Below are 20902 nucleotides of genomic sequence, written 5' to 3' on the forward strand. Positions count from 1 at the left end.
TCCGTCTCTCTGTTTTACAGTACATTCTTCTGTTACTCCGTCTCTCTGTTTTACAGTACATTCTTCTGTTACTCCGTCTCTCTGTTTTACAGTACATTCTTCTGTTACTCCGTCTCTCTGTTTTACAGTACATTCTTCTGTTACTCCGTCTCTCTGTTTTACAGTACATTCTTCTGTTACTCAGTCTCTCTGTTTTACAGTACATTCTTCTGTTACTCCGTCTCTCTGTTTTACAGTACATTCTTCTGTTACCCCGTCTCTCTGTTTTACAGTACATTCTTCTGTTACTCCGTCTCTCTGTTTTACAGTACATTCTTCTGTTACCCAGTCTCTCTGTTTTACAGTACATTCTTCTGTTACTCCGTCTCTCTGTTTTACAGTACATTCTTCTGTTACCCAGTCTCTCTGTTTTACAGTACATTCTTCTGTTACTCCGTCTCTCTGTTTTACAGTACATTCTTCTGTTACTCCGTCTCTCTGTTTTACAGTACATTCTTCTGTTACTCCGTCTCTCTGTTTTACAGTACATTCTTCTGTTACTCCGTCTCTCTGTTTTACAGTACATTCTTCTGTTACTCCGTCTCTCTGTTTTACAGTACATTCTTCTGTTACTCCGTCTCTCTGTTTTACAGTACATTCTTCTGTTACTCCGTCTCTCTGTTTTACAGTACATTCTTCTGTTACTCCGTCTCTCTGTTTTACAGTACATTCTTCTGTTACTCCGTCTCTCTGTTTTACAGTACATTCTTCTGTTACTCCGTCTCTCTGTTTTACAGTACATTCTTCTGTTACTCCGTCTCTCTGTTTTACAGTACATTCTTCTGTTACTCCGTCTCTCTGTTTTACAGTACATTCTTCTGTTACTCCGTCTCTCTGTTTTACAGTACATTCTTCTGTTACTCCGTCTCTCTGTTTTACAGTACATTCTTCTGTTACTCCGTCTCTCTGTTTTACAGTACATTCTTCTGTTACTCCGTCTCTCTGTTTTACAGTACATTCTTCTGTTACTCCGTCTCTCTGTTTTACAGTACATTCTTCTGTTACTCCGTCTCTCTGTTTTACAGTACATTCTTCTGTTACTCCGTCTCTCTGTTTTACAGTACATTCTTCTGTTACTCCGTCTCTCTGTTTTACAGTACATTCTTCTGTTACTCCGTCTCTCTGTTTTACAGTACATTCTTCTGTTACTCCGTCTCTCTGTTTTACAGTACATTCTTCTGTTACCCGTCTCTCTGTTTTACAGTACATTCTTCTGTTACCCCGTCTCTCTGTTTTACAGTACATTCTTCTGTTACTCCGTCTCTCTGTTTTACAGTACATTCTTCTGTTACTCCGTCTCTCTGTTTTACAGTACATTCTTCTGTTACTCCGTCTCTCTGTTTTACAGTACATTCTTCTGTTACTCCGTCTCTCTGTTTTACAGTACATTCTTCTGTTACTCCGTCTCTCTGTTTTACAGTACATTCTTCTGTTACTCCGTCTCTCTGTTTTACAGTACATTCTTCTGTTACTCCGTCTCTCTGTTTTACAGTACATTCTTCTGTTACTCCGTCTCTCTGTTTTACAGTACATTCTTCTGTTACTCCGTCTCTCTGTTTTACAGTACATTCTTCTGTTACTCCGTCTCTCTGTTTTACAGTACATTCTTCTGTTACTCCGTCTCTCTGTTTTACAGTACATTCTTCTGTTACTCCGTCTCTCTGTTTTACAGTACATTCTTCTGTTACTCCGTCTCTCTGTTTTACAGTACATTCTTCTGTTACTCCGTCTCTCTGTTTTACAGTACATTCTTCTGTTACTCCGTCTCTCTGTTTTACAGTACATTCTTCTGTTACTCCGTCTCTCTGTTTTACAGTACATTCTTCTGTTACTCCGTCTCTCTGTTTTACAGTACATTCTTCTGTTACTCCGTCTCTCTGTTTTACAGTACATTCTTCTGTTACTCCGTCTCTCTGTTTTACAGTACATTCTTCTGTTACTCCGTCTCTCTGTTTTACAGTACATTCTTCTGTTACTCCGTCTCTCTGTTTTACAGTACATTCTTCTGTTACTCCGTCTCTCTGTTTTACAGTACATTCTTCTGTTACTCCGTCTCTCTGTTTTACAGTACATTCTTCTGTTACTCCGTCTCTCTGTTTTACAGTACATTCTTCTGTTACTCCGTCTCTCTGTTTTACAGTACATTCTTCTGTTACTCCGTCTCTCTGTTTTACAGTACATTCTTCTGTTACTCCGTCTCTCTGTTTTACAGTACATTCTTCTGTTACTCCGTCTCTCTGTTTTACAGTACATTCTTCTGTTACTCCGTCTCTCTGTTTTACAGTACATTCTTCTGTTACTCCGTCTCTCTGTTTTACAGTACATTCTTCTGTTACTCCGTCTCTCTGTTTTACAGTACATTCTTCTGTTACTCCGTCTCTCTGTTTTACAGTACATTCTTCTGTTACTCCGTCTCTCTGTTTTACAGTACATTCTTCTGTTACTCCGTCTCTCTGTTTTACAGTACATTCTTCTGTTACTCCGTCTCTCTGTTTTACAGTACATTCTTCTGTTACTCCGTCTCTCTGTTTTACAGTACATTCTTCTGTTACTCCGTCTCTCTGTTTTACAGTACATTCTTCTGTTACTCCGTCTCTCTGTTTTACAGTACATTCTTCTGTTACTCCGTCTCTCTGTTTTACAGTACATTCTTCTGTTACTCCGTCTCTCTGTTTTACAGTACATTCTTCTGTTACTCCGTCTCTCTGTTTTACAGTACATTCTTCTGTTACTCCGTCTCTCTGTTTTACAGTACATTCTTCTGTTACTCCGTCTCTCTGTTTTACAGTACATTCTTCTGTTACTCCGTCTCTCTGTTTTACAGTACATTCTTCTGTTACTCCGTCTCTCTGTTTTACAGTACATTCTTCTGTTACTCCGTCTCTCTGTTTTACAGTACATTCTTCTGTTACTCCGTCTCTCTGTTTTACAGTACATTCTTCTGTTACTCCGTCTCTCTGTTTTACAGTACATTCTTCTGTTACTCCGTCTCTCTGTTTTACAGTACATTCTTCTGTTACTCCGTCTCTCTGTTTTACAGTACATTCTTCTGTTACTCCGTCTCTCTGTTTTACAGTACATTCTTCTGTTACTCCGTCTCTCTGTTTTACAGTACATTCTTCTGTTACTCCGTCTCTCTGTTTTACAGTACATTCTTCTGTTACTCCGTCTCTCTGTTTTACAGTACATTCTTCTGTTACTCCGTCTCTCTGTTTTACAGTACATTCTTCTGTTACTCCGTCTCTCTGTTTTACAGTACATTCTTCTGTTACTCCGTCTCTCTGTTTTACAGTACATTCTTCTGTTACTCCGTCTCTCTGTTTTACAGTACATTCTTCTGTTACTCCGTCTCTCTGTTTTACAGTACATTCTTCTGTTACTCCGTCTCTCTGTTTTACAGTACATTCTTCTGTTACTCCGTCTCTCTGTTTTACAGTACATTCTTCTGTTACTCCGTCTCTCTGTTTTACAGTACATTCTTCTGTTACTCCGTCTCTCTGTTTTACAGTACATTCTTCTGTTACTCCGTCTCTCTGTTTTACAGTACATTCTTCTGTTACTCCGTCTCTCTGTTTTACAGTACATTCTTCTGTTACTCCGTCTCTCTGTTTTACAGTACATTCTTCTGTTACTCCGTCTCTCTGTTTTACAGTACATTCTTCTGTTACTCCGTCTCTCTGTTTTACAGTACATTCTTCTGTTACTCCGTCTCTCTGTTTTACAGTACATTCTTCTGTTACTCCGTCTCTCTGTTTTACAGTACATTCTTCTGTTACTCCGTCTCTCTGTTTTACAGTACATTCTTCTGTTACTCCGTCTCTCTGTTTTACAGTACATTCTTCTGTTACTCCGTCTCTCTGTTTTACAGTACATTCTTCTGTTACTCCGTCTCTCTGTTTTACAGTACATTCTTCTGTTACTCCGTCTCTCTGTTTTACAGTACATTCTTCTGTTACTCCGTCTCTCTGTTTTACAGTACATTCTTCTGTTACTCCGTCTCTCTGTTTTACAGTACATTCTTCTGTTACTCCGTCTCTCTGTTTTACAGTACATTCTTCTGTTACTCCGTCTCTCTGTTTTACAGTACATTCTTCTGTTACTCCGTCTCTCTGTTTTACAGTACATTCTTCTGTTACTCCGTCTCTCTGTTTTACAGTACATTCTTCTGTTACTCCGTCTCTCTGTTTTACAGTACATTCTTCTGTTACCTCCGTCTCTCTGTTTTACAGTACATTCTTCTGTTACTCCGTCTCTCTGTTTTACAGTACATTCTTCTGTTACTCCGTCTCTCTGTTTTACAGTACATTCTTCTGTTACTCCGTCTCTCTGTTTTACAGTACATTCTTCTGTTACTCCGTCTCTCTGTTTTACAGTACATTCTTCTGTTACTCCGTCTCTCTGTTTTACAGTACATTCTTCTGTTACTCCGTCTCTCTGTTTTACAGTACATTCTTCTGTTACTCCGTCTCTCTGTTTTACAGTACATTCTTCTGTTACTCCGTCTCTCTGTTTTACAGTACATTCTTCTGTTACTCCGTCTCTGTTTTACAGTACATTCTTCTGTTAGTCCGTCTCTCTGTTTTACAGTACATTCTTCTGTTACTCCGTCTCTCTGTTTTACAGTACATTCTTCTGTTACTCCGTCTCTCTGTTTTACAGTACATTCTTCTGTTACTCTCGTCTCTGTTTTACAGTACATTCTTCTGTTACTCCGTCTCTCTGTTTTACAGTACATTCTTCTGTTACTCCGTCTCTCTGTTTTACAGTACATTCTTCTGTTACTCCGTCTCTCTGTTTTACAGTACATTCTTCTGTTACTCCGTCTCTCTGTTTTACAGTACATTCTTCTGTTACTCCGTCTCTCTGTTTTACAGTACATTCTTCTGTTACTCCGTCTCTCTGTTTTACAGTACATTCTTCTGTTACTCCGTCTCTCTGTTTTACAGTACATTCTTCTGTTACTCCGTCTCTCTGTTTTACAGTACATTCTTCTGTTACTCCGTCTCTCTGTTTTACAGTACATTCTTCTGTTACTCCGTCTCTCTGTTTTACAGTACATTCTTCTGTTACTCCGTCTCTCTGTTTTACAGTACATTCTTCTGTTACTCCGTCTCTCTGTTTTACAGTACATTCTTCTGTTACTCCGTCTCTCTGTTTTACAGTACATTCTTCTGTTACTCCGTCTCTCTGTTTTACAGTACATTCTTCTGTTACTCCGTCTCTCTGTTTTACAGTACATTCTTCTGTTACTCCGTCTCTCTGTTTTACAGTACATTCTTCTGTTACTCCGTCTCTCTGTTTTACAGTACATTCTTCTGTTACTCCGTCTCTCTGTTTTACAGTACATTCTTCTGTTACTCCGTCTCTCTGTTTTACAGTACATTCTTCTGTTACTCCGTCTCTCTGTTTTACAGTACATTCTTCTGTTACTCCGTCTCTCTGTTTTACAGTACATTCTTCTGTTACTCCGTCTCTCTGTTTTACAGTACATTCTTCTGTTACTCCGTCTCTCTGTTTTACAGTACATTCTTCTGTTACTCCGTCTCTCTGTTTTACAGTACATTCTTCTGTTACTCCGTCTCTCTGTTTTACAGTACATTCTTCTGTTACTCCGTCTCTCTGTTTTACAGTACATTCTTCTGTTACTCCGTCTCTCTGTTTTACAGTACATTCTTCTGTTACTCCGTCTCTCTGTTTTACAGTACATTCTTCTGTTACCCCGTCTCTCTGTTTTACAGTACATTCTTCTGTTACTCCGTCTCTCTGTTTTACAGTACATTCTTCTGTTACCCCGTCTCTCTGTTTTACAGTACATTCTTCTGTTACTCCGTCTCTCTGTTTTACAGTACATTCTTCTGTTACTCCGTCTCTCTGTTTTACAGTACATTCTTCTGTTACTCCGTCTCTCTGTTTTACAGTACATTCTTCTGTTACTCCGTCTCTCTGTTTTACAGTACATTCTTCTGTTACTCCGTCTCTCTGTTTTACAGTACATTCTTCTGTTACTCCGTCTCTCTGTTTTACAGTACATTCTTCTGTTACTCCGTCTCTCTGTTTTACAGTACATTCTTCTGTTACTCCGTCTCTCTGTTTTACAGTACATTCTTCTGTTACTCCGTCTCTCTGTTTTACAGTACATTCTTCTGTTACTCCGTCTCTCTGTTTTACAGTACATTCTTCTGTTACTCCGTCTCTCTGTTTTACAGTACATTCTTCTGTTACTCCGTCTCTCTGTTTTACAGTACATTCTTCTGTTACTCCGTCTCTCTGTTTTACAGTACATTCTTCTGTTACTCCGTCTCTCTGTTTTACAGTACATTCTTCTGTTACTCCGTCTCTCTGTTTTACAGTACATTCTTCTGTTACTCCGTCTCTCTGTTTTACAGTACATTCTTCTGTTACTCCGTCTCTCTGTTTTACAGTACATTCTTCTGTTACTCCGTCTCTCTGTTTTACAGTACATTCTTCTGTTACTCCGTCTCTCTGTTTTACAGTACATTCTTCTGTTACTCCGTCTCTCTGTTTTACAGTACATTCTTCTGTTACTCAGTCTCTCTGTTTTACAGTACATTCTTCTGTTACTCAGTCTCTCTGTTTTACAGTACATTCATCACACATCACACACACACACATCTCTCCATCTCTCCATCTCTCTATAACTCCATCTCTCCATCTCTCTATAACTCCCTCTATAACCCCATCTCTCCATTTCTCTAACTCCATCCCTCCATCTCTCTATAACTCCATCTCTCTATAACTCTCTCTATAACCCCATCTCTCCATTTCTCTATAACTCCATCTCTCCATCGCTCTAAAACTCCATCCCTCCATCTCTCTATAACTCCATCTCTCCATCTCCCTATAACTTCATCACTCCATCTCTCCATCTCTCTATAACACCATAACTCCATCACTCCATCTCCCCATCTCTCCATCTCTCTATAACTCCATCACTCCATCTCTCTATAACTCCATCTCCCTATCTCTCCATCTCTCTATAACTCCATCACTCCATCTCTCTATAACTCCATCACTCCATCTCTCTATAACTCCATCTCTCCATCTCTCTATAACTTCATCTCTCTAGGCGGGAGAGGGGGTATCCATGTCTCAATGTGAGAACACCCTGCCTGTCCATCTGGTAGAACAGTTCATAATGTGTTACACACCAGCAGACCATATTCTCTATCTCTATAACTCCATCTCTTCATCTCTCTATAACTATATATCTCTATAACTCCATCTCTCCATCTCTCTATAACTATATATCTCTATAACTCCATCTCTCCATCTCTCTATAACTATATATCTCTATAACTCCATCTCTCCATCGCTCTAAAACTCCATCCCTCCATCTCTCTATAACTCCATCTCTCCATCTCCCTATAACTTCATCACTCCATCTCTCCATCTCTCTATAACACCATAACTCCATCACTCCATCTCCCCATCTCTCCATCTCTCTATAACTCCATCACTCCATCTCTCTATAACTCCATCACTCCATCTCTCTATAACTCCATCTCCCTATCTCTCCATCTCTCTATAACTCCATCACTCCATCTCTCTATAACTCCATCACTCCATCTCTCTATAACTCCATCTCTCCATCTCTCTATAACTTCATCTCTCTAGGCGGGAGAGGGGGTATCCATGTCTCAATGTGAGAACACCCTGCCTGTCCATCTGGTAGAACAGTTCATAATGTGTTACACACCAGCAGACCATATTCTCCATCTCTATAACTCCATCTCTTCATCTCTCTATAACTATATATCTCTATAACTCCATCTCTCCATCTCTCTATAACTATATCTCTCTATAACTCCATCTGTCCATCTCTCAATAACTCCATCTCTTCATCGCTCAAAAACTCCATCTCTTCATCTCTCTATAACTCCATCTCTCCATCTCTCTATAACTCCATCTCCCCATCTCTCCATCTCTCTATAACTCCATCACTCCATCTCTCTATAACTCCATCACTCCATCTCTCTATAACTCCATCTCCCCATCTCTCCATCTCTCTATAACTCCATCACCCCATCTCTCTATAACTCCATCACTCCATCTCTCTATAACTCCATCTCTCCATCTCTCTATAACTTCATCTCTCTAGGCGGGAGAGGGGGTATCCATGTCTCAATGTGAGAACACCCTGCCTGTCCATCTGGTAGAACAGTTCATAATGTGTTACACACCAGCAGACCATATTCTCTATCTCTATAACTCCATCTCTTCATCTCTCTATAACTACATCTCTTCATCTCTCTATAACTACATCTCTCTATAACTCCATCTCTCCATCTCTCTATAACTATATATCTCTATAACTCCATCTCTCCATCTCTCTATAACGATATATCTCTATAACTCCATCTCTCCATCTCCCTATAACTATATCTCTCTATAACTCCATCTATCCATCTCCCTATAACTATATCTCTCTATAACTCCATCTCTCCATCTCTCTATAACTCCATCTGTCCATCTCTCAATAACTCCATCTCTCCATCTCTCTATAACTTCATCTCTCTAGGCGGGAGAGGGGGTATCCATGTCTCAATGTGAGAACACCCTGCCTGTCCATCTGGTAGAACAGTTCATAATGTGTTACACACCAGCAGACCATATTCTCCATCTCTATAACTCCATCTCTTCATCTCTCTATAACTATATATCTCTATAACTCCATCTCTCCATCTCTCTATAACTATATATCTCTATAACTCCATCTCTCCATCTCCCTATAACTATATCTCTCTATAACTCCATCTATCCATCTCCCTATAACTATATCTCTCTATAACTCCATCTCTCCATCTCTCTATAACTCCATCTGTCCATCTCTCAATAACTCCATCTCTTCATCTCTCTATAACTCCATCTCTCCATCTCTCTATAACTCCATCTCTCCATCTCTCTATAACTCCATCTCTCTATAACTCCATCTCTCCATCTATCTATAACTCCATCTCTCTATCTCTCTATAACTCCATCACTCTATAACTCCATCTCTCCATCTCTCTATAACTATATCTCACCATAACTCCATCTCTCCATCTCTCTACAACTCCATCTCTCTACAACTCCATCTCTAAAATAACTCCATCTCTCCATCTCTCTATAACTCCATCTCTCTATAAATATATATCTCTATAACTCCATCTCTCTACAACTATATCTCTCTATAATTCCATCTCTATATAACTCCACCTCTTTATAACTATATCTCTCTATAATTCCATCTCTCCATCTCTCTATAACTCCATCTCTCTATAACTATATCTCTCTATAACTCCATCTCTCCATCTCTCTATAACTCCATCTCTTTATAACTCCATCTCTCCATCTCTCTATAACTATATCCCTCTGTAACTCCATCTCTCCATCTCTCTATAATTCCATCTCTCTATAACTCCATCTCTCTATAACTCCATTAATCCATCTCTCTATAACTCCATCTCTCCAACTCCATCTCTCCATCTCCGTATAACTCCATCTCTGCATCTCTCTATAAATTCATCCCTACATCTCTCTATAATTCCATCTCTCTATAACTCCATCTCTCTATAACTCCATTTCTTCATCTTTCTATAACTCCATCTCTCTATCACTCCATCTCTCCATCTCTGGATAACTCCATCTCTTCATCTCTCTTTAACTCCATCTCTATATCTTTCCATAATTCCTTCTCTTCATCTCTCTATAACTCCATCTCCCCATCTCTCGATAACTCCATGTCTCTATACCTCCATCTCTCCATTTCTCCATAACTCCATCTCTCTATAACTCCATCTCTCCATCTCTCTATTACTCTATCTCTCTATAACTCCATTTCTCCATCTCTCACCATCTCTCTATAACTTTATCTCTCCATCTCTCTATAACTCCATCTCTCCATCTCTCTATAACTCCATCTCTCTATAACTATATCTCTCTATAACTCCATCTCTCCATCTCTCTATAACTCCATCTCTTTATAACTCCATCTCTCCATCTCTCTATAACTATATCCCTCTGTAACTCCATCTCTCCATCTCTCTATAATTCCATCTCTCTATAACTCCATCTCTCTATAACTCCATTAATCCATCTCTCTATAACTCCATCTCTCCAACTCCATCTCTCGATCTCCGTATAACTCCATCTCTGCATCTCTCTATAAATTCATCCCTACATCTCTCTATAATTCCATCTCTCTATAACTCCATCTCTCTATAACTCCATTTCTTCATCTTTCTATAACTCCATCTCTCTATAACTCCATTTCTCCATCTCTCTATAACTCCAACTGTCCATCTCTCCATCACTCTATAACGCCAAATCTCTATAACTTCATCTCTCCATCTCTCTATAACTCCATCTCTCTAAAACTCCATCTCTCCATCTCTGTAAAACTCCAACCCTCCATCTCTCTATAACTCCATCTCTCTAAAAGTCCATCTCTCTATAATCCCATCTCTCCATCTCTCTATAACTCCATCTCTTCATCTCTCTATAACTCTATCTCTCCATCTCTTCATTTCTCTATAACTCCATCTCGCTATAACTCCATCTCTCCATCTCTTCATCACTCCATCTCTCTTAATCTCCATCTCTACATCTCACCATCTCTCCGTCTCTCCATCTCTGTATAACTCCATCCCTCCATCTCTCATAACTCCATCTCTCTATAACTCCATCTCTCCATCTCTCTATCTCTCTATAACCCCATCTCTCCATCTCTGTATAATTCCATCCCTCCATATCTCTATAACTCCATCTCTCTATAACTCCATCTCTGTATAACTCCATCTCTACATCTCTCTATAACTCCATCTCTCCATCTCTCTATAACTCCATCTCTCCATCTCTGTATAACTCCATCTCTCTTTAACTCATCTCTCCATCTCTTCATCTCTCTTTAACTCCATCTCTCTATAACTTTATTTCTTCATCTCTCTATAACTCCATCTCTCTATAACTCCATCTCTCCATCTCTGTATAACTCCACCCTTCCATCTCTCTATAACTCCATCTCTTCATCTCTCTATAACTCCATCTCTCCATCTCTCTATAACTCCATCTTTACATCCCTCCATCCTCTCACTTTCTCTATCCTTTGATGTCAGCTCTATGATTGTTCTTTTATGCAAATAATGGCTGTTGATTTAATATGACAATGAAATGTGTGTGTGTTTCTGTGTGCCGGTGTGCATAATTGTGTGTATTCATCAGTAATCTGTTTGTGTAGGTGTGTAAATATTTGCTCTGTGTACTTGATGCTGTGCTATTTAGCTAGTGTGTGTGTGTGTGTGTCTGTGTGTGTCCATGTATAGGTTCCAGTGTGTGTATGTTCCTCTGTGTTACTGTGTTGGCAAGGGTCCTACAGAGAGGAGCAGTGATTGCGTGGCAGCCCCCCACCCGTCCCCCCTGTCAGTGTTCTGGTGTGTCTCGGGGCTTTGCAATGGGTTTATGATGTCTGCCAGAGAGTGCTGGGGCTGCAGATGGCAGGAGGGAGAGAGAGGTGTGTGGCTGCATTAATATGGCCTGCAATTCTCGTTAGCACTAATCAGGGGCTTCCTGTACCGAGAGTAGCCTGGGTTCACCTTCCCCCACAGCCAACACACACACACACACACACTCCCCTCTATCCTTCTGGCTCTTTCCCCGCTCTCACTTCCTACTCTCTCTCTCACCATATTGGCCCATATCTCTTTCTTTCTCCCTCTCTCTATCTCTCTCTCTCTCTCTCTCTCTCACTACCACCTCACCTTGTGTGTTGAGTGTTTATTTGGCTCCTCAGACAGTGAAATTGTCCATCAAACGAGTTGGAAAGAATTGCAAGAACCTGAAAGGGGAGCTTTTTCCATAGTCACGGTAACTTCCCATATTCTGAAGCTCACGTGAGACAGTCGACGGCATGCATAGAGAGAGTGCCCTCTCCCTTAGAGAAGCCTCTGTCCACATGTGAACCCTGAGGGGTCATGCACTTCAGTTGGAGTACAAAGGAACTGGTACACAGGGTCAGGAGAAACAAAAGACGGCAGGGAGGGAAGGGGTAGAGGGTAGGGGGAGGGGGTAGTGGGGTGGCATAAAGGTAACACAGATGACATCCAAGAATGTCGGACCCAATGAGGCACTTGTAGCAGTGAGTCACTGGATGCATCCCAAATGGCATGTTGTGAGTGCGCAAGAGTGTGCAAAGCTGTCATCAAGGCAAAGGGTGGCTACTTTGAAGAATCTCAAATATAAAATACATTTTGATTTGTTTAACACTTTTTCGGTAACTACATGAATCCATATGTGTTATTTAATAGTTTTGATGTCTTCACTATTATGCTACAATGTAGAAAATAATAAAAATAAAGAAAAACCCTTATCCAAACTGTTGACTGGTACTGTATATACTAGGGAGCGTCAGAGGAAGGCCCAAAAAATGTCCAAGACTCCAGTCATTCAAGTCATAGACTGTTCTCTCTGCACGGCAAGCGGTACCGGAGCGCCAAGTCTAGGTCCAAAAGGCTCATTAACAGCTTCTACCCCCAAGCCATGAGACTGCTGAACAATGAATCAAATGGCCACCCGGACTATTTACATTAACCCCCCCCCGTTGGTTTTTACACTGCTGCTACTCGCTGTTTATTATCTATGCATAGTCACTTTACCCCCACCTACATTTACAAATTACCTCGACTAACTTGTACCCCCGCACATTGACTCGGTACCGGTACCCCCTGTATACAGACTCGTTATTGTTATTTTATTATGTTACTTTTTATTACATTTTTTTACTTTAGTTTATTTAGTAAATATTTTATTAACTGTATTTCCTGATCTGCATTGTTGGTTAAGGGCTTGTCGCGCATGCGACAAATACAGTTTGATTTGATGTGGATACCATCATCTGTGGCCACACAGCATCCCTAATGGCACCATATTCCCTGTGTAGTGCACTTCTTTGGACAAAGGAAATGCACTACTGTATATAGGCTACCGCACATAGTAGCCATGATGTCATGTGGAATGTATGGTCATCACACTGACCTCAGAAGGAAGAGGAAAGAGCTTCCGTGTGATACTGGCAACAACATCAGACCAACCCCCTTTTCATATGTCCCTCCACCTCTTCCCTCGCTCTCTGGTCTGCTCAGTTTTAAATGAAAGCGCCCCGGGGTTAGATTGATTCATGTATTTAAGATGTAGAAATCAGATAATTGAGAATATTGACCTTACCACTCTCCCATCTCCTTCCCCTGCTTCTCCCCTGTCCCCCACTCTCCCTCTCTCCCTTTCTCCTTCTCTCCGTCTCCTTCTCTCCCTGCTGGGCTGGGCTGGGCTGGGCTGTTTAAAATAGTTTAATAGTGCACAGGGAGGCACTTTGATAGACAGGCTGAGAGAGACTGAGGAGATTTAGTTTGAACTTTTTGTGCGGTTCACTTTTTTTGGTGTCAAGAAAGCTCAATCTGTTTTTTAACAGTGCGCTGGGCTAAGCAACCGATAGCCCATCCAACCCTTCAACCCTCTCCCCCCACCCCCGCCCCTCCCTCACTGAACCCTAGCCAGCCACAGCTGCCTAGCCAGATGTGGGAGAAAGGGAGGGGAGAAAGAGGGAGGAGAGGGTGAGGCAGCCTGTGAGCATTGAAAGAGAGAGGAGGTCTGGAAAGGGATGGAGAAAGGGAGGGATGGACCAAACAGTGGGGAGAGATGGAGAAAATGGAGAAAAGACAAAAGAGATGGCTTATGGTCAGACCAGGATAGGAAACAAATTACATATCTTTGATAGACAGGACTTGGCCTCGCCATCAAGGACCACCCAGTCCAGCCAAATGTGGCCTACTGTAGGCTACTGTAATTGAATCAAGGCAGATTATAACCCACTCTATTCTATCCTCCTTCCACACACTCATATTGCCATTCTGCCTTTTCAGCATGATCTCAAGTTGCTGTCGGCCCAATGGTTAGTCCTAAACTCACTTTGCACTAAATCAGGGATGTCAAACATATGGCCCAGTTCAATGTGGGCCACGGGGGGTTTGAGTAAAAAAAATACTCATTGTCAAATAGATAACTTTCTTTTTTGGGTGGGAGAAAAGTCCATCTCAATCTACATAGAATAGTTTTTTCTTTTCTAATTTTATTTATGCACATACAAACGAAAACATACAGACACACATAAACATTCACAACGTCACCCCTGCCCAGACCCACCTGCTCACACCCCCATCTCCAGCGCATGGCTTCAAAATGCACCATTTTGTTTCTCTTCGTCGCCCACGCACTTTCAACATTTAGATAATACAGCATTTGACCTTTCGATTGTGTTAACGGTGGAGGATTGGTTGATTTCCAGAAGAGAATCATCCAACCATCGGGTATGTCACTGCACCCTCATATCTTGTCTCTCATGTCTTGAAATATGCGGACAGACAGATTAACAGTACGTTTACGTTGTAATACTTCTGACAGTCAACTTTCTAACTCTGCCCATGACTTCTGACTTCATAGCATTCCCAGAAGGCCTGGATTATTGAGTCATTGTTAGTTTTACACTTAAGACATGACTCTGCCATTGTGCTTTAGCATTTCTGAATTTGATCTCTTTTATAATAAATTATATACATGAGTTTATACTGGATTAAGCAATACATTTTTGTTAACTGTAATTTTGTTAGTTACGCTCCAACATTCCCTCCATCTTATGCCAATATCAGTTCTTTTAAAGTCTTGGTTCCAATAGTTCATATTTTTTTCCTAAGAGATTGTCAGTTGGACTGTGTAGAAATGACAATGGACCTACATGTATACAGTCTCTTCACTCTGACCATCACAGAGTCAAAAGCAGACATTCAGTGTGCATCGAACATTAGAAAAACATTGGTGAAGACTGAATACACAGCAAAATCGATTTGACACCCCGTCCTACAGTATGTCAACAGAACCGAGCGATGTTGCAGTTACATACTCGGTAGCTATGGTACATTAGCGTGTTAGCCTAGCTTGTGTTGCGTGTGCAGGTCTTTCCAAGGGCAGAGCTGATTTATGATGTAGCTTAGTGGCTCAGTGCAGTTAGACCCCTCTCACGTCATACTCCTGGGGACTGTCTGATTAGAGACGCACGGGGGAGAGAAACCATGTGCTCAACTCACACACACACACACACACACACACACACACACACACACACACACACACACACACACACACACACACACACACACACACACACACACACACACACACACACACACACACACACACACACACACACACGCACGCTCATACACACACGCACGCTCATACACACACATACACTATCCGCCATTTGGTTGTAATTATACACACACAGGGAGGCGAGGACCATGTGTCATCGTTAACATGGAGTCCCATTCACACTCTACCTGTGGTTGCCGGTGTTATGTTTAGAGAATAGACATAAACAATACCCCCTATTGGCTGATTCATATGAGCAGTGGTAAAAATAGACAGCAGAATGGGAGGACTGGACAATAGAACAATATTATTATGAAAACAGTGGGGCCCAATACATCAAGTGGAGCCAAGTTGTTACAGAGGATAGCAGAGATCACACACTGATATAAAACCTGAGAGGAATCAGACTCTTGTGAAGAAGTAAACCATTTAAATGATAATTTACTCCCTAAAGCAGCTTACTATCATGCACTCTATCACATCAAGGCTGTGTTGTTCAGTAATCAGTGCTGAATGTGTGTACTGGCCGGGTACATTATGCATAATGTCTTGGCTATAACATCTCTTAAAAGGTGTTATGGGTAATGTACTCCAAGTAGAGTGACCGACCTCTCCAATGGATATACAGTATGTTATGTTTAGAAGTGTGCCACTTGGTTGGCCGAGACAGCTGTGACTTCACCTCCATTAGTGAAGTGCTTTCCAAGAGCTCTGTCGGTACAGGGTGGTACCCTCGCTGTTTAATATGAGTGTTAATAATATGTCAGGACTGTAAACACTCTTAGTGGAATCACAGGAAAGGGAGTGGGGTAGGCCTCAACACAGAAAGGGGACGCCAGTAGAACTGAGAAAAGGAGTGGTGGTAGGAAGATAATTGCTGATAATTACAGATCAGAGGCTGATAATTGACTTAGAGTAGTAGAGGTACTGTACTGTGAGGGCAATATGACAACAGAGCATGACACTGTGCTACCTTCCAGACTGTACAGTATCCAATGTAGAGTATCTCAGCTTCTGCTCATTACTGGTTTATGGGCATTTTACATTTTACAACCAGTCATTGCAAAGCGGGTGGTTTACTGAGGTGTGGAACCAGGCTTCCATTGAAAATGTCACTACAGCAAATCCAGTGCCATTGCTGTCAGTGTCACACAACGGTTTGTAAGAGTTGACGTCTCCCAGCCAGGTTGATGCACTCAGACCTCATTCACTTCCTGATCCAGCTCTCCTTGATGAGGTCCCTCCCTCCCTCCCTCCTCTTCATCTCCTTGGCACCGAGTCAGTGTCCCCTGCTCTGTTCCTGCCCCCGCCCCCTCAGGCCCCACATAGAGACTGACATCATGCCCCAGCTATGAGGGGAAACGTGCCTGGCCCGCCACACTCAACACGCCACTGTCCCACTCTCCACACGTAGCTACGCCACACCACAGCACGCAGCAGGCTAGCATGGGGACATGCCACTAGAAAACCACGATGGTAAAACCAGACACACACACACACACACACACACACACACACACACACACACACACACACACACACACACACACACACACACACACACACACACACACACACACACACACACACACACACACACACACACACACACTTGCAGGACTGGAGGTAAATGATAATAAAGCTGAACACAGTAGAATAGCCAGTCTCACCTTTATTGTTCAGGCTAACTCCAGGCTCACTTCCTCATACCGTCCGGTTAGGGTCTTACACACAACACAACACAACACAACACAACACAACACAACACAACACAACACAACAGCTTAACTGGGGCAATGCAGCAATGGACAGACTACAATAATGACCAGTCTAGTTTAGGTAGGCTACAGTAACAGTAGAATAATGACCAGTCTAGTTTAGGTAGGCTACAGTAACAGTAGAATAATGACCAGTCTAGTTTAGGTAGGCTACACTACCAGCAGAATAATGACCAGTCTAGTTTAGGTAGGCTACAGTAACAGTAGAATAATGACCAGTCTAGTTTAGGTAGGCTACACTAACAGTAGAATAATGACCAGTCTAGTTTAGGTAGGCTACAGTAACAGTAGAATAATGACCAGTCTAGTTTAGGTAGGCTACACTAACAGTAGAATAATGACCAGTCTAGTTTAGGTAGGCTACACTACCAGCAGAATAATGACCAGTCTAGTTTAGGTAGGCTACAGTAACAGTAGAATAATGACCAGTCTAGTTTAGGTAGGCTACACTAACAGTAGAATAATGACCAGTCTAGTTTAGGTAGGCTACACTAACAGTAGAATAATGACCAGTCTAGTTTAGGTAGGCTACAGTAACAGTAGAATAATGACCAGTCTAGTTTAGGTAGGCTACACTAACAGTAGAATAATGACCAGTCTAGTTTAGGTAGGCTACAGTAACAGTAGAATAATGACCAGTCTAGTTTAGGTAGGCTACACTAACAGTAGAATAATGACCAGTCTAGTTTAGGTAGGCTACAGTAACAGTAGAATAATGACCAGTCTAGTTTAGGTAGGATACACTAACAGTAGAATAATGACCAGTCTAGTTTAGGTAGGCTACAGTAACAGTAGAATAATGACCAGTCTAGTTTAGGTAGGCTACACTAACAGTAGAATAATGACCAGTCTAGTTTAGGTAGGCTACACTAACAGTAGAATAATGACCAGTCTAGTTTAGGTAGGCTACACTAACAGTAGAATAATGACCAGTCTAGTTTAGGTAGGCTACACTAACAGTAGAATAATGACCAGTCTAGTTTAGGTAGGCTACACTAACAGTAGAATAATGACCAGTCTAGTTTAGGTAGGCTACAGTAACAGTAGAATAATGACCAGTCTAGTTTAGGTAGGCTACACTAACAGTAGAATAATGACCAGTCTAGTTTAGGTAGGCTACACTAACAGTGGAATGTGGTGTCATAATGTTTGTGTACTTCAGACTATGATGAGTTACAGAAGCCCAGCAGAGCACCTGTTGAGGAGACTGTCCTCTTTCCTGCCTGGGACCCTAGTTAGCATGTGTGTGTGTGTGTGTGTGTGTGTGTGTGTGTGTGTGTGTGTGTGTGTGTGTGTGTGTGTGTGTGTGTGTGTGTGTGTGTGTGTGTGTGTGTGTGTGTGTGTGTGTGTGTGTGTGTGTGTGTGTGTGTGTGTGTGTGTGTGTGTGTGTGTGCGTGTATGTGGCCGAGCCTCAGCCAGGCGGGTCAGGGCTGGGCAGCCAGCAGGAAACAGCTCAAGACATGCCGACTCTGCAGGGACAGAGAGACATGCCGACTCTGCAGAGACAGAGAGACATGCCGACTCTGCAGGGACAGAGAGACATGCCGACTCTGCAGGGACAGAGAGACATGCCGACTCTGCAGAGAGATGCAGAGACAGAGAGACATGCCGACTCTGCAGGGACAGAGAGACATGCCGACTCTGCAGAGACATGCAGAGACAGAGAGATATGCCGACTCTGCAGGGACAGAGAGACATGCCGACTCTGCAGAGACATGCAGAGACAGAGAGACATGCCGACTCTGCAGGGACAGAGAGACATGCCGACTCTGCAGGGACAGAGAGACATGCCGACTCTGCAGGGACAGAGAGACATGCCGACTCTGCAGGGACAGAGAGACATGCCGACTCTGCAGGGACAGAGAGACATGCCGACTCTGCAGGGACAGAGAGACATGCCGACTCTGCAGGGACAGAGAGACATGCCGACTCTGCAGGGACAGAGAGACATGCCGACTCTGCAGGGACAGAGAGACATGCCGACTCTGCAGGGACAGAGAGACATGCCGACTCTGCAGGGACAGAGAGACATGCCGACTCTGCAGGGACAGAGAGACATGCCGACTCTGCAGGGACAGAGAGACATGCCGACCCTGCAGGGACAGAGAGACATGCCGACTCTGCAGGGACAGAGAGACATGCCGACTCTGCGGGACAGAGAGACATGCCGACTCTGCAGGGACAGAGAGACATGCCGACTCTGCAGGGACAGAGAGACATGCCGACTCTGCAGGGACAGAGAGACATGCCGACTCTGCAGGGACAGAGAGACATGCCGACTCTGCAGGGACAGAGAGACATGCCGACTCTGCAGGGACAGAGAGACATGCCGACTCTGCAGAGACAGAGAGACATGCCGACTCTGCAGAGACATGCAGAGACAGAGAGACATGCCGACTCTGCAGGGACAGAGAGACATGCCGACTCTGCAGGGACAGAGAGACATGCCGACTCTGCAGAGACATGCAGGGACAGAGAGACATGCCGACTCTGCAGAGACAGAGAGACATGCCGACTCTGCAGGGACAGAGAGACATGCCGACTCTGCAGGGACAGAGAGACATGCCGACTCTGCAGAGACATGCAGAGACAGAGAGACATGCCGACTCTGCAGGGACAGAGAGACATGCCGACTCTGCAGGGACAGAGAGACATGCTACTTTTCTGCCGGAGAGCAACTGTACAACAAGGACTGTCTACTCCATTACACATGGGGAGGAACTACCCATTCACTTATGTCACTTATTTCCCATACACTTGCTGCAATAAATGACGTAGCCAGACCACCTCACACTTGTCTGTTAAGTTTTGAAAAGGGAGACCTTTCTTACGTTCGCTTACTTCCTATTATTAGGTCATTTATTCCACCAATACACACATGCAGTAATGTATACGTGAGTTTCTGAATATGCTTAAGAACATTTTTAATATTTGGACTAAGGTGTTCTAAATTTAGCCTTTCCTTGACTCTTGGCTCACCTTCCCCTCCCGCGCCCAGCAGTGATGCCTTCCAGACTGAAAACAATGGACCCCCCAGGTCCCTCCCCCAGGCCTCGCCCTCCCTCAACACACACTCCCTGTGCCATTATGGGACATGCTGCCTCCGCCCACACAGGGAGGGTGTGTGTATGTGTGTTTGTGTACGTGTGTGTATGTTGGTGCGCGACTTTGTGTGTACACGTTCAGCTTTATTCCCTAGTCCTCTGGAGTCCCATAAGGAAGAGTGGAGCATTAGGCCGCTCCTCTCTGTGCTGCGCTGTTTCCGTGGCGATGGGGACACTCTGCTACACAGCACAGGAAGTGACTCTTGGAGCGCAGGAAAGGAATTCTCGGACAGAGGGCTGGCGCGCGGGGGGCACAATGTGACGTTGTCGTTATGAGGGCAGAAATATGACATTGAGACCAAGCATGCAACTCTTTTGGACAGGATATCACTGCCTGACAACACACAGGTTTACATCAGGCTCGTCAGCTCTGTCTGGCCTATACTGAATGACCCTGAGCTAGCCCTGTCTATGCCCTAACGCCTCATGCATCAGCTATCAGGCCTAACTTTGTAGTGTTTTCCTGGTGCCCTACCCAGGGCACTGTTGTGTACAGTAAAGGGAACTGAATGCCTTCAACTGAAATGTGTCATCCGCATGAATCAGAGAGATGCAGGGAGCTGCGTTAATCGGCATCCATGTCATTGGCACCCGTGGAACAGTGGGTTAACTGCCTTGCTCAGGGGTAGAACGACAGATTTCTACCTTGTCAGCTCGGAGATTCAATCCAGCAACCTTTCGGTTACTGGCCCAACGCTTCTACCCGCCAGGCTACCTGCCACCCCAAAAAGTAGCACACAAACAGGAGTCTTCGGGTGATGTGGGTTCATCCTGTTTTGGGATGCT

The sequence above is a fragment of the Salmo salar genome, chromosome ssa09 (assembly GCF_905237065.1).
Source record: "Salmo salar chromosome ssa09, Ssal_v3.1, whole genome shotgun sequence".
NCBI classification, from domain to species: Eukaryota; Metazoa; Chordata; class Actinopteri; order Salmoniformes; family Salmonidae; genus Salmo; species Salmo salar.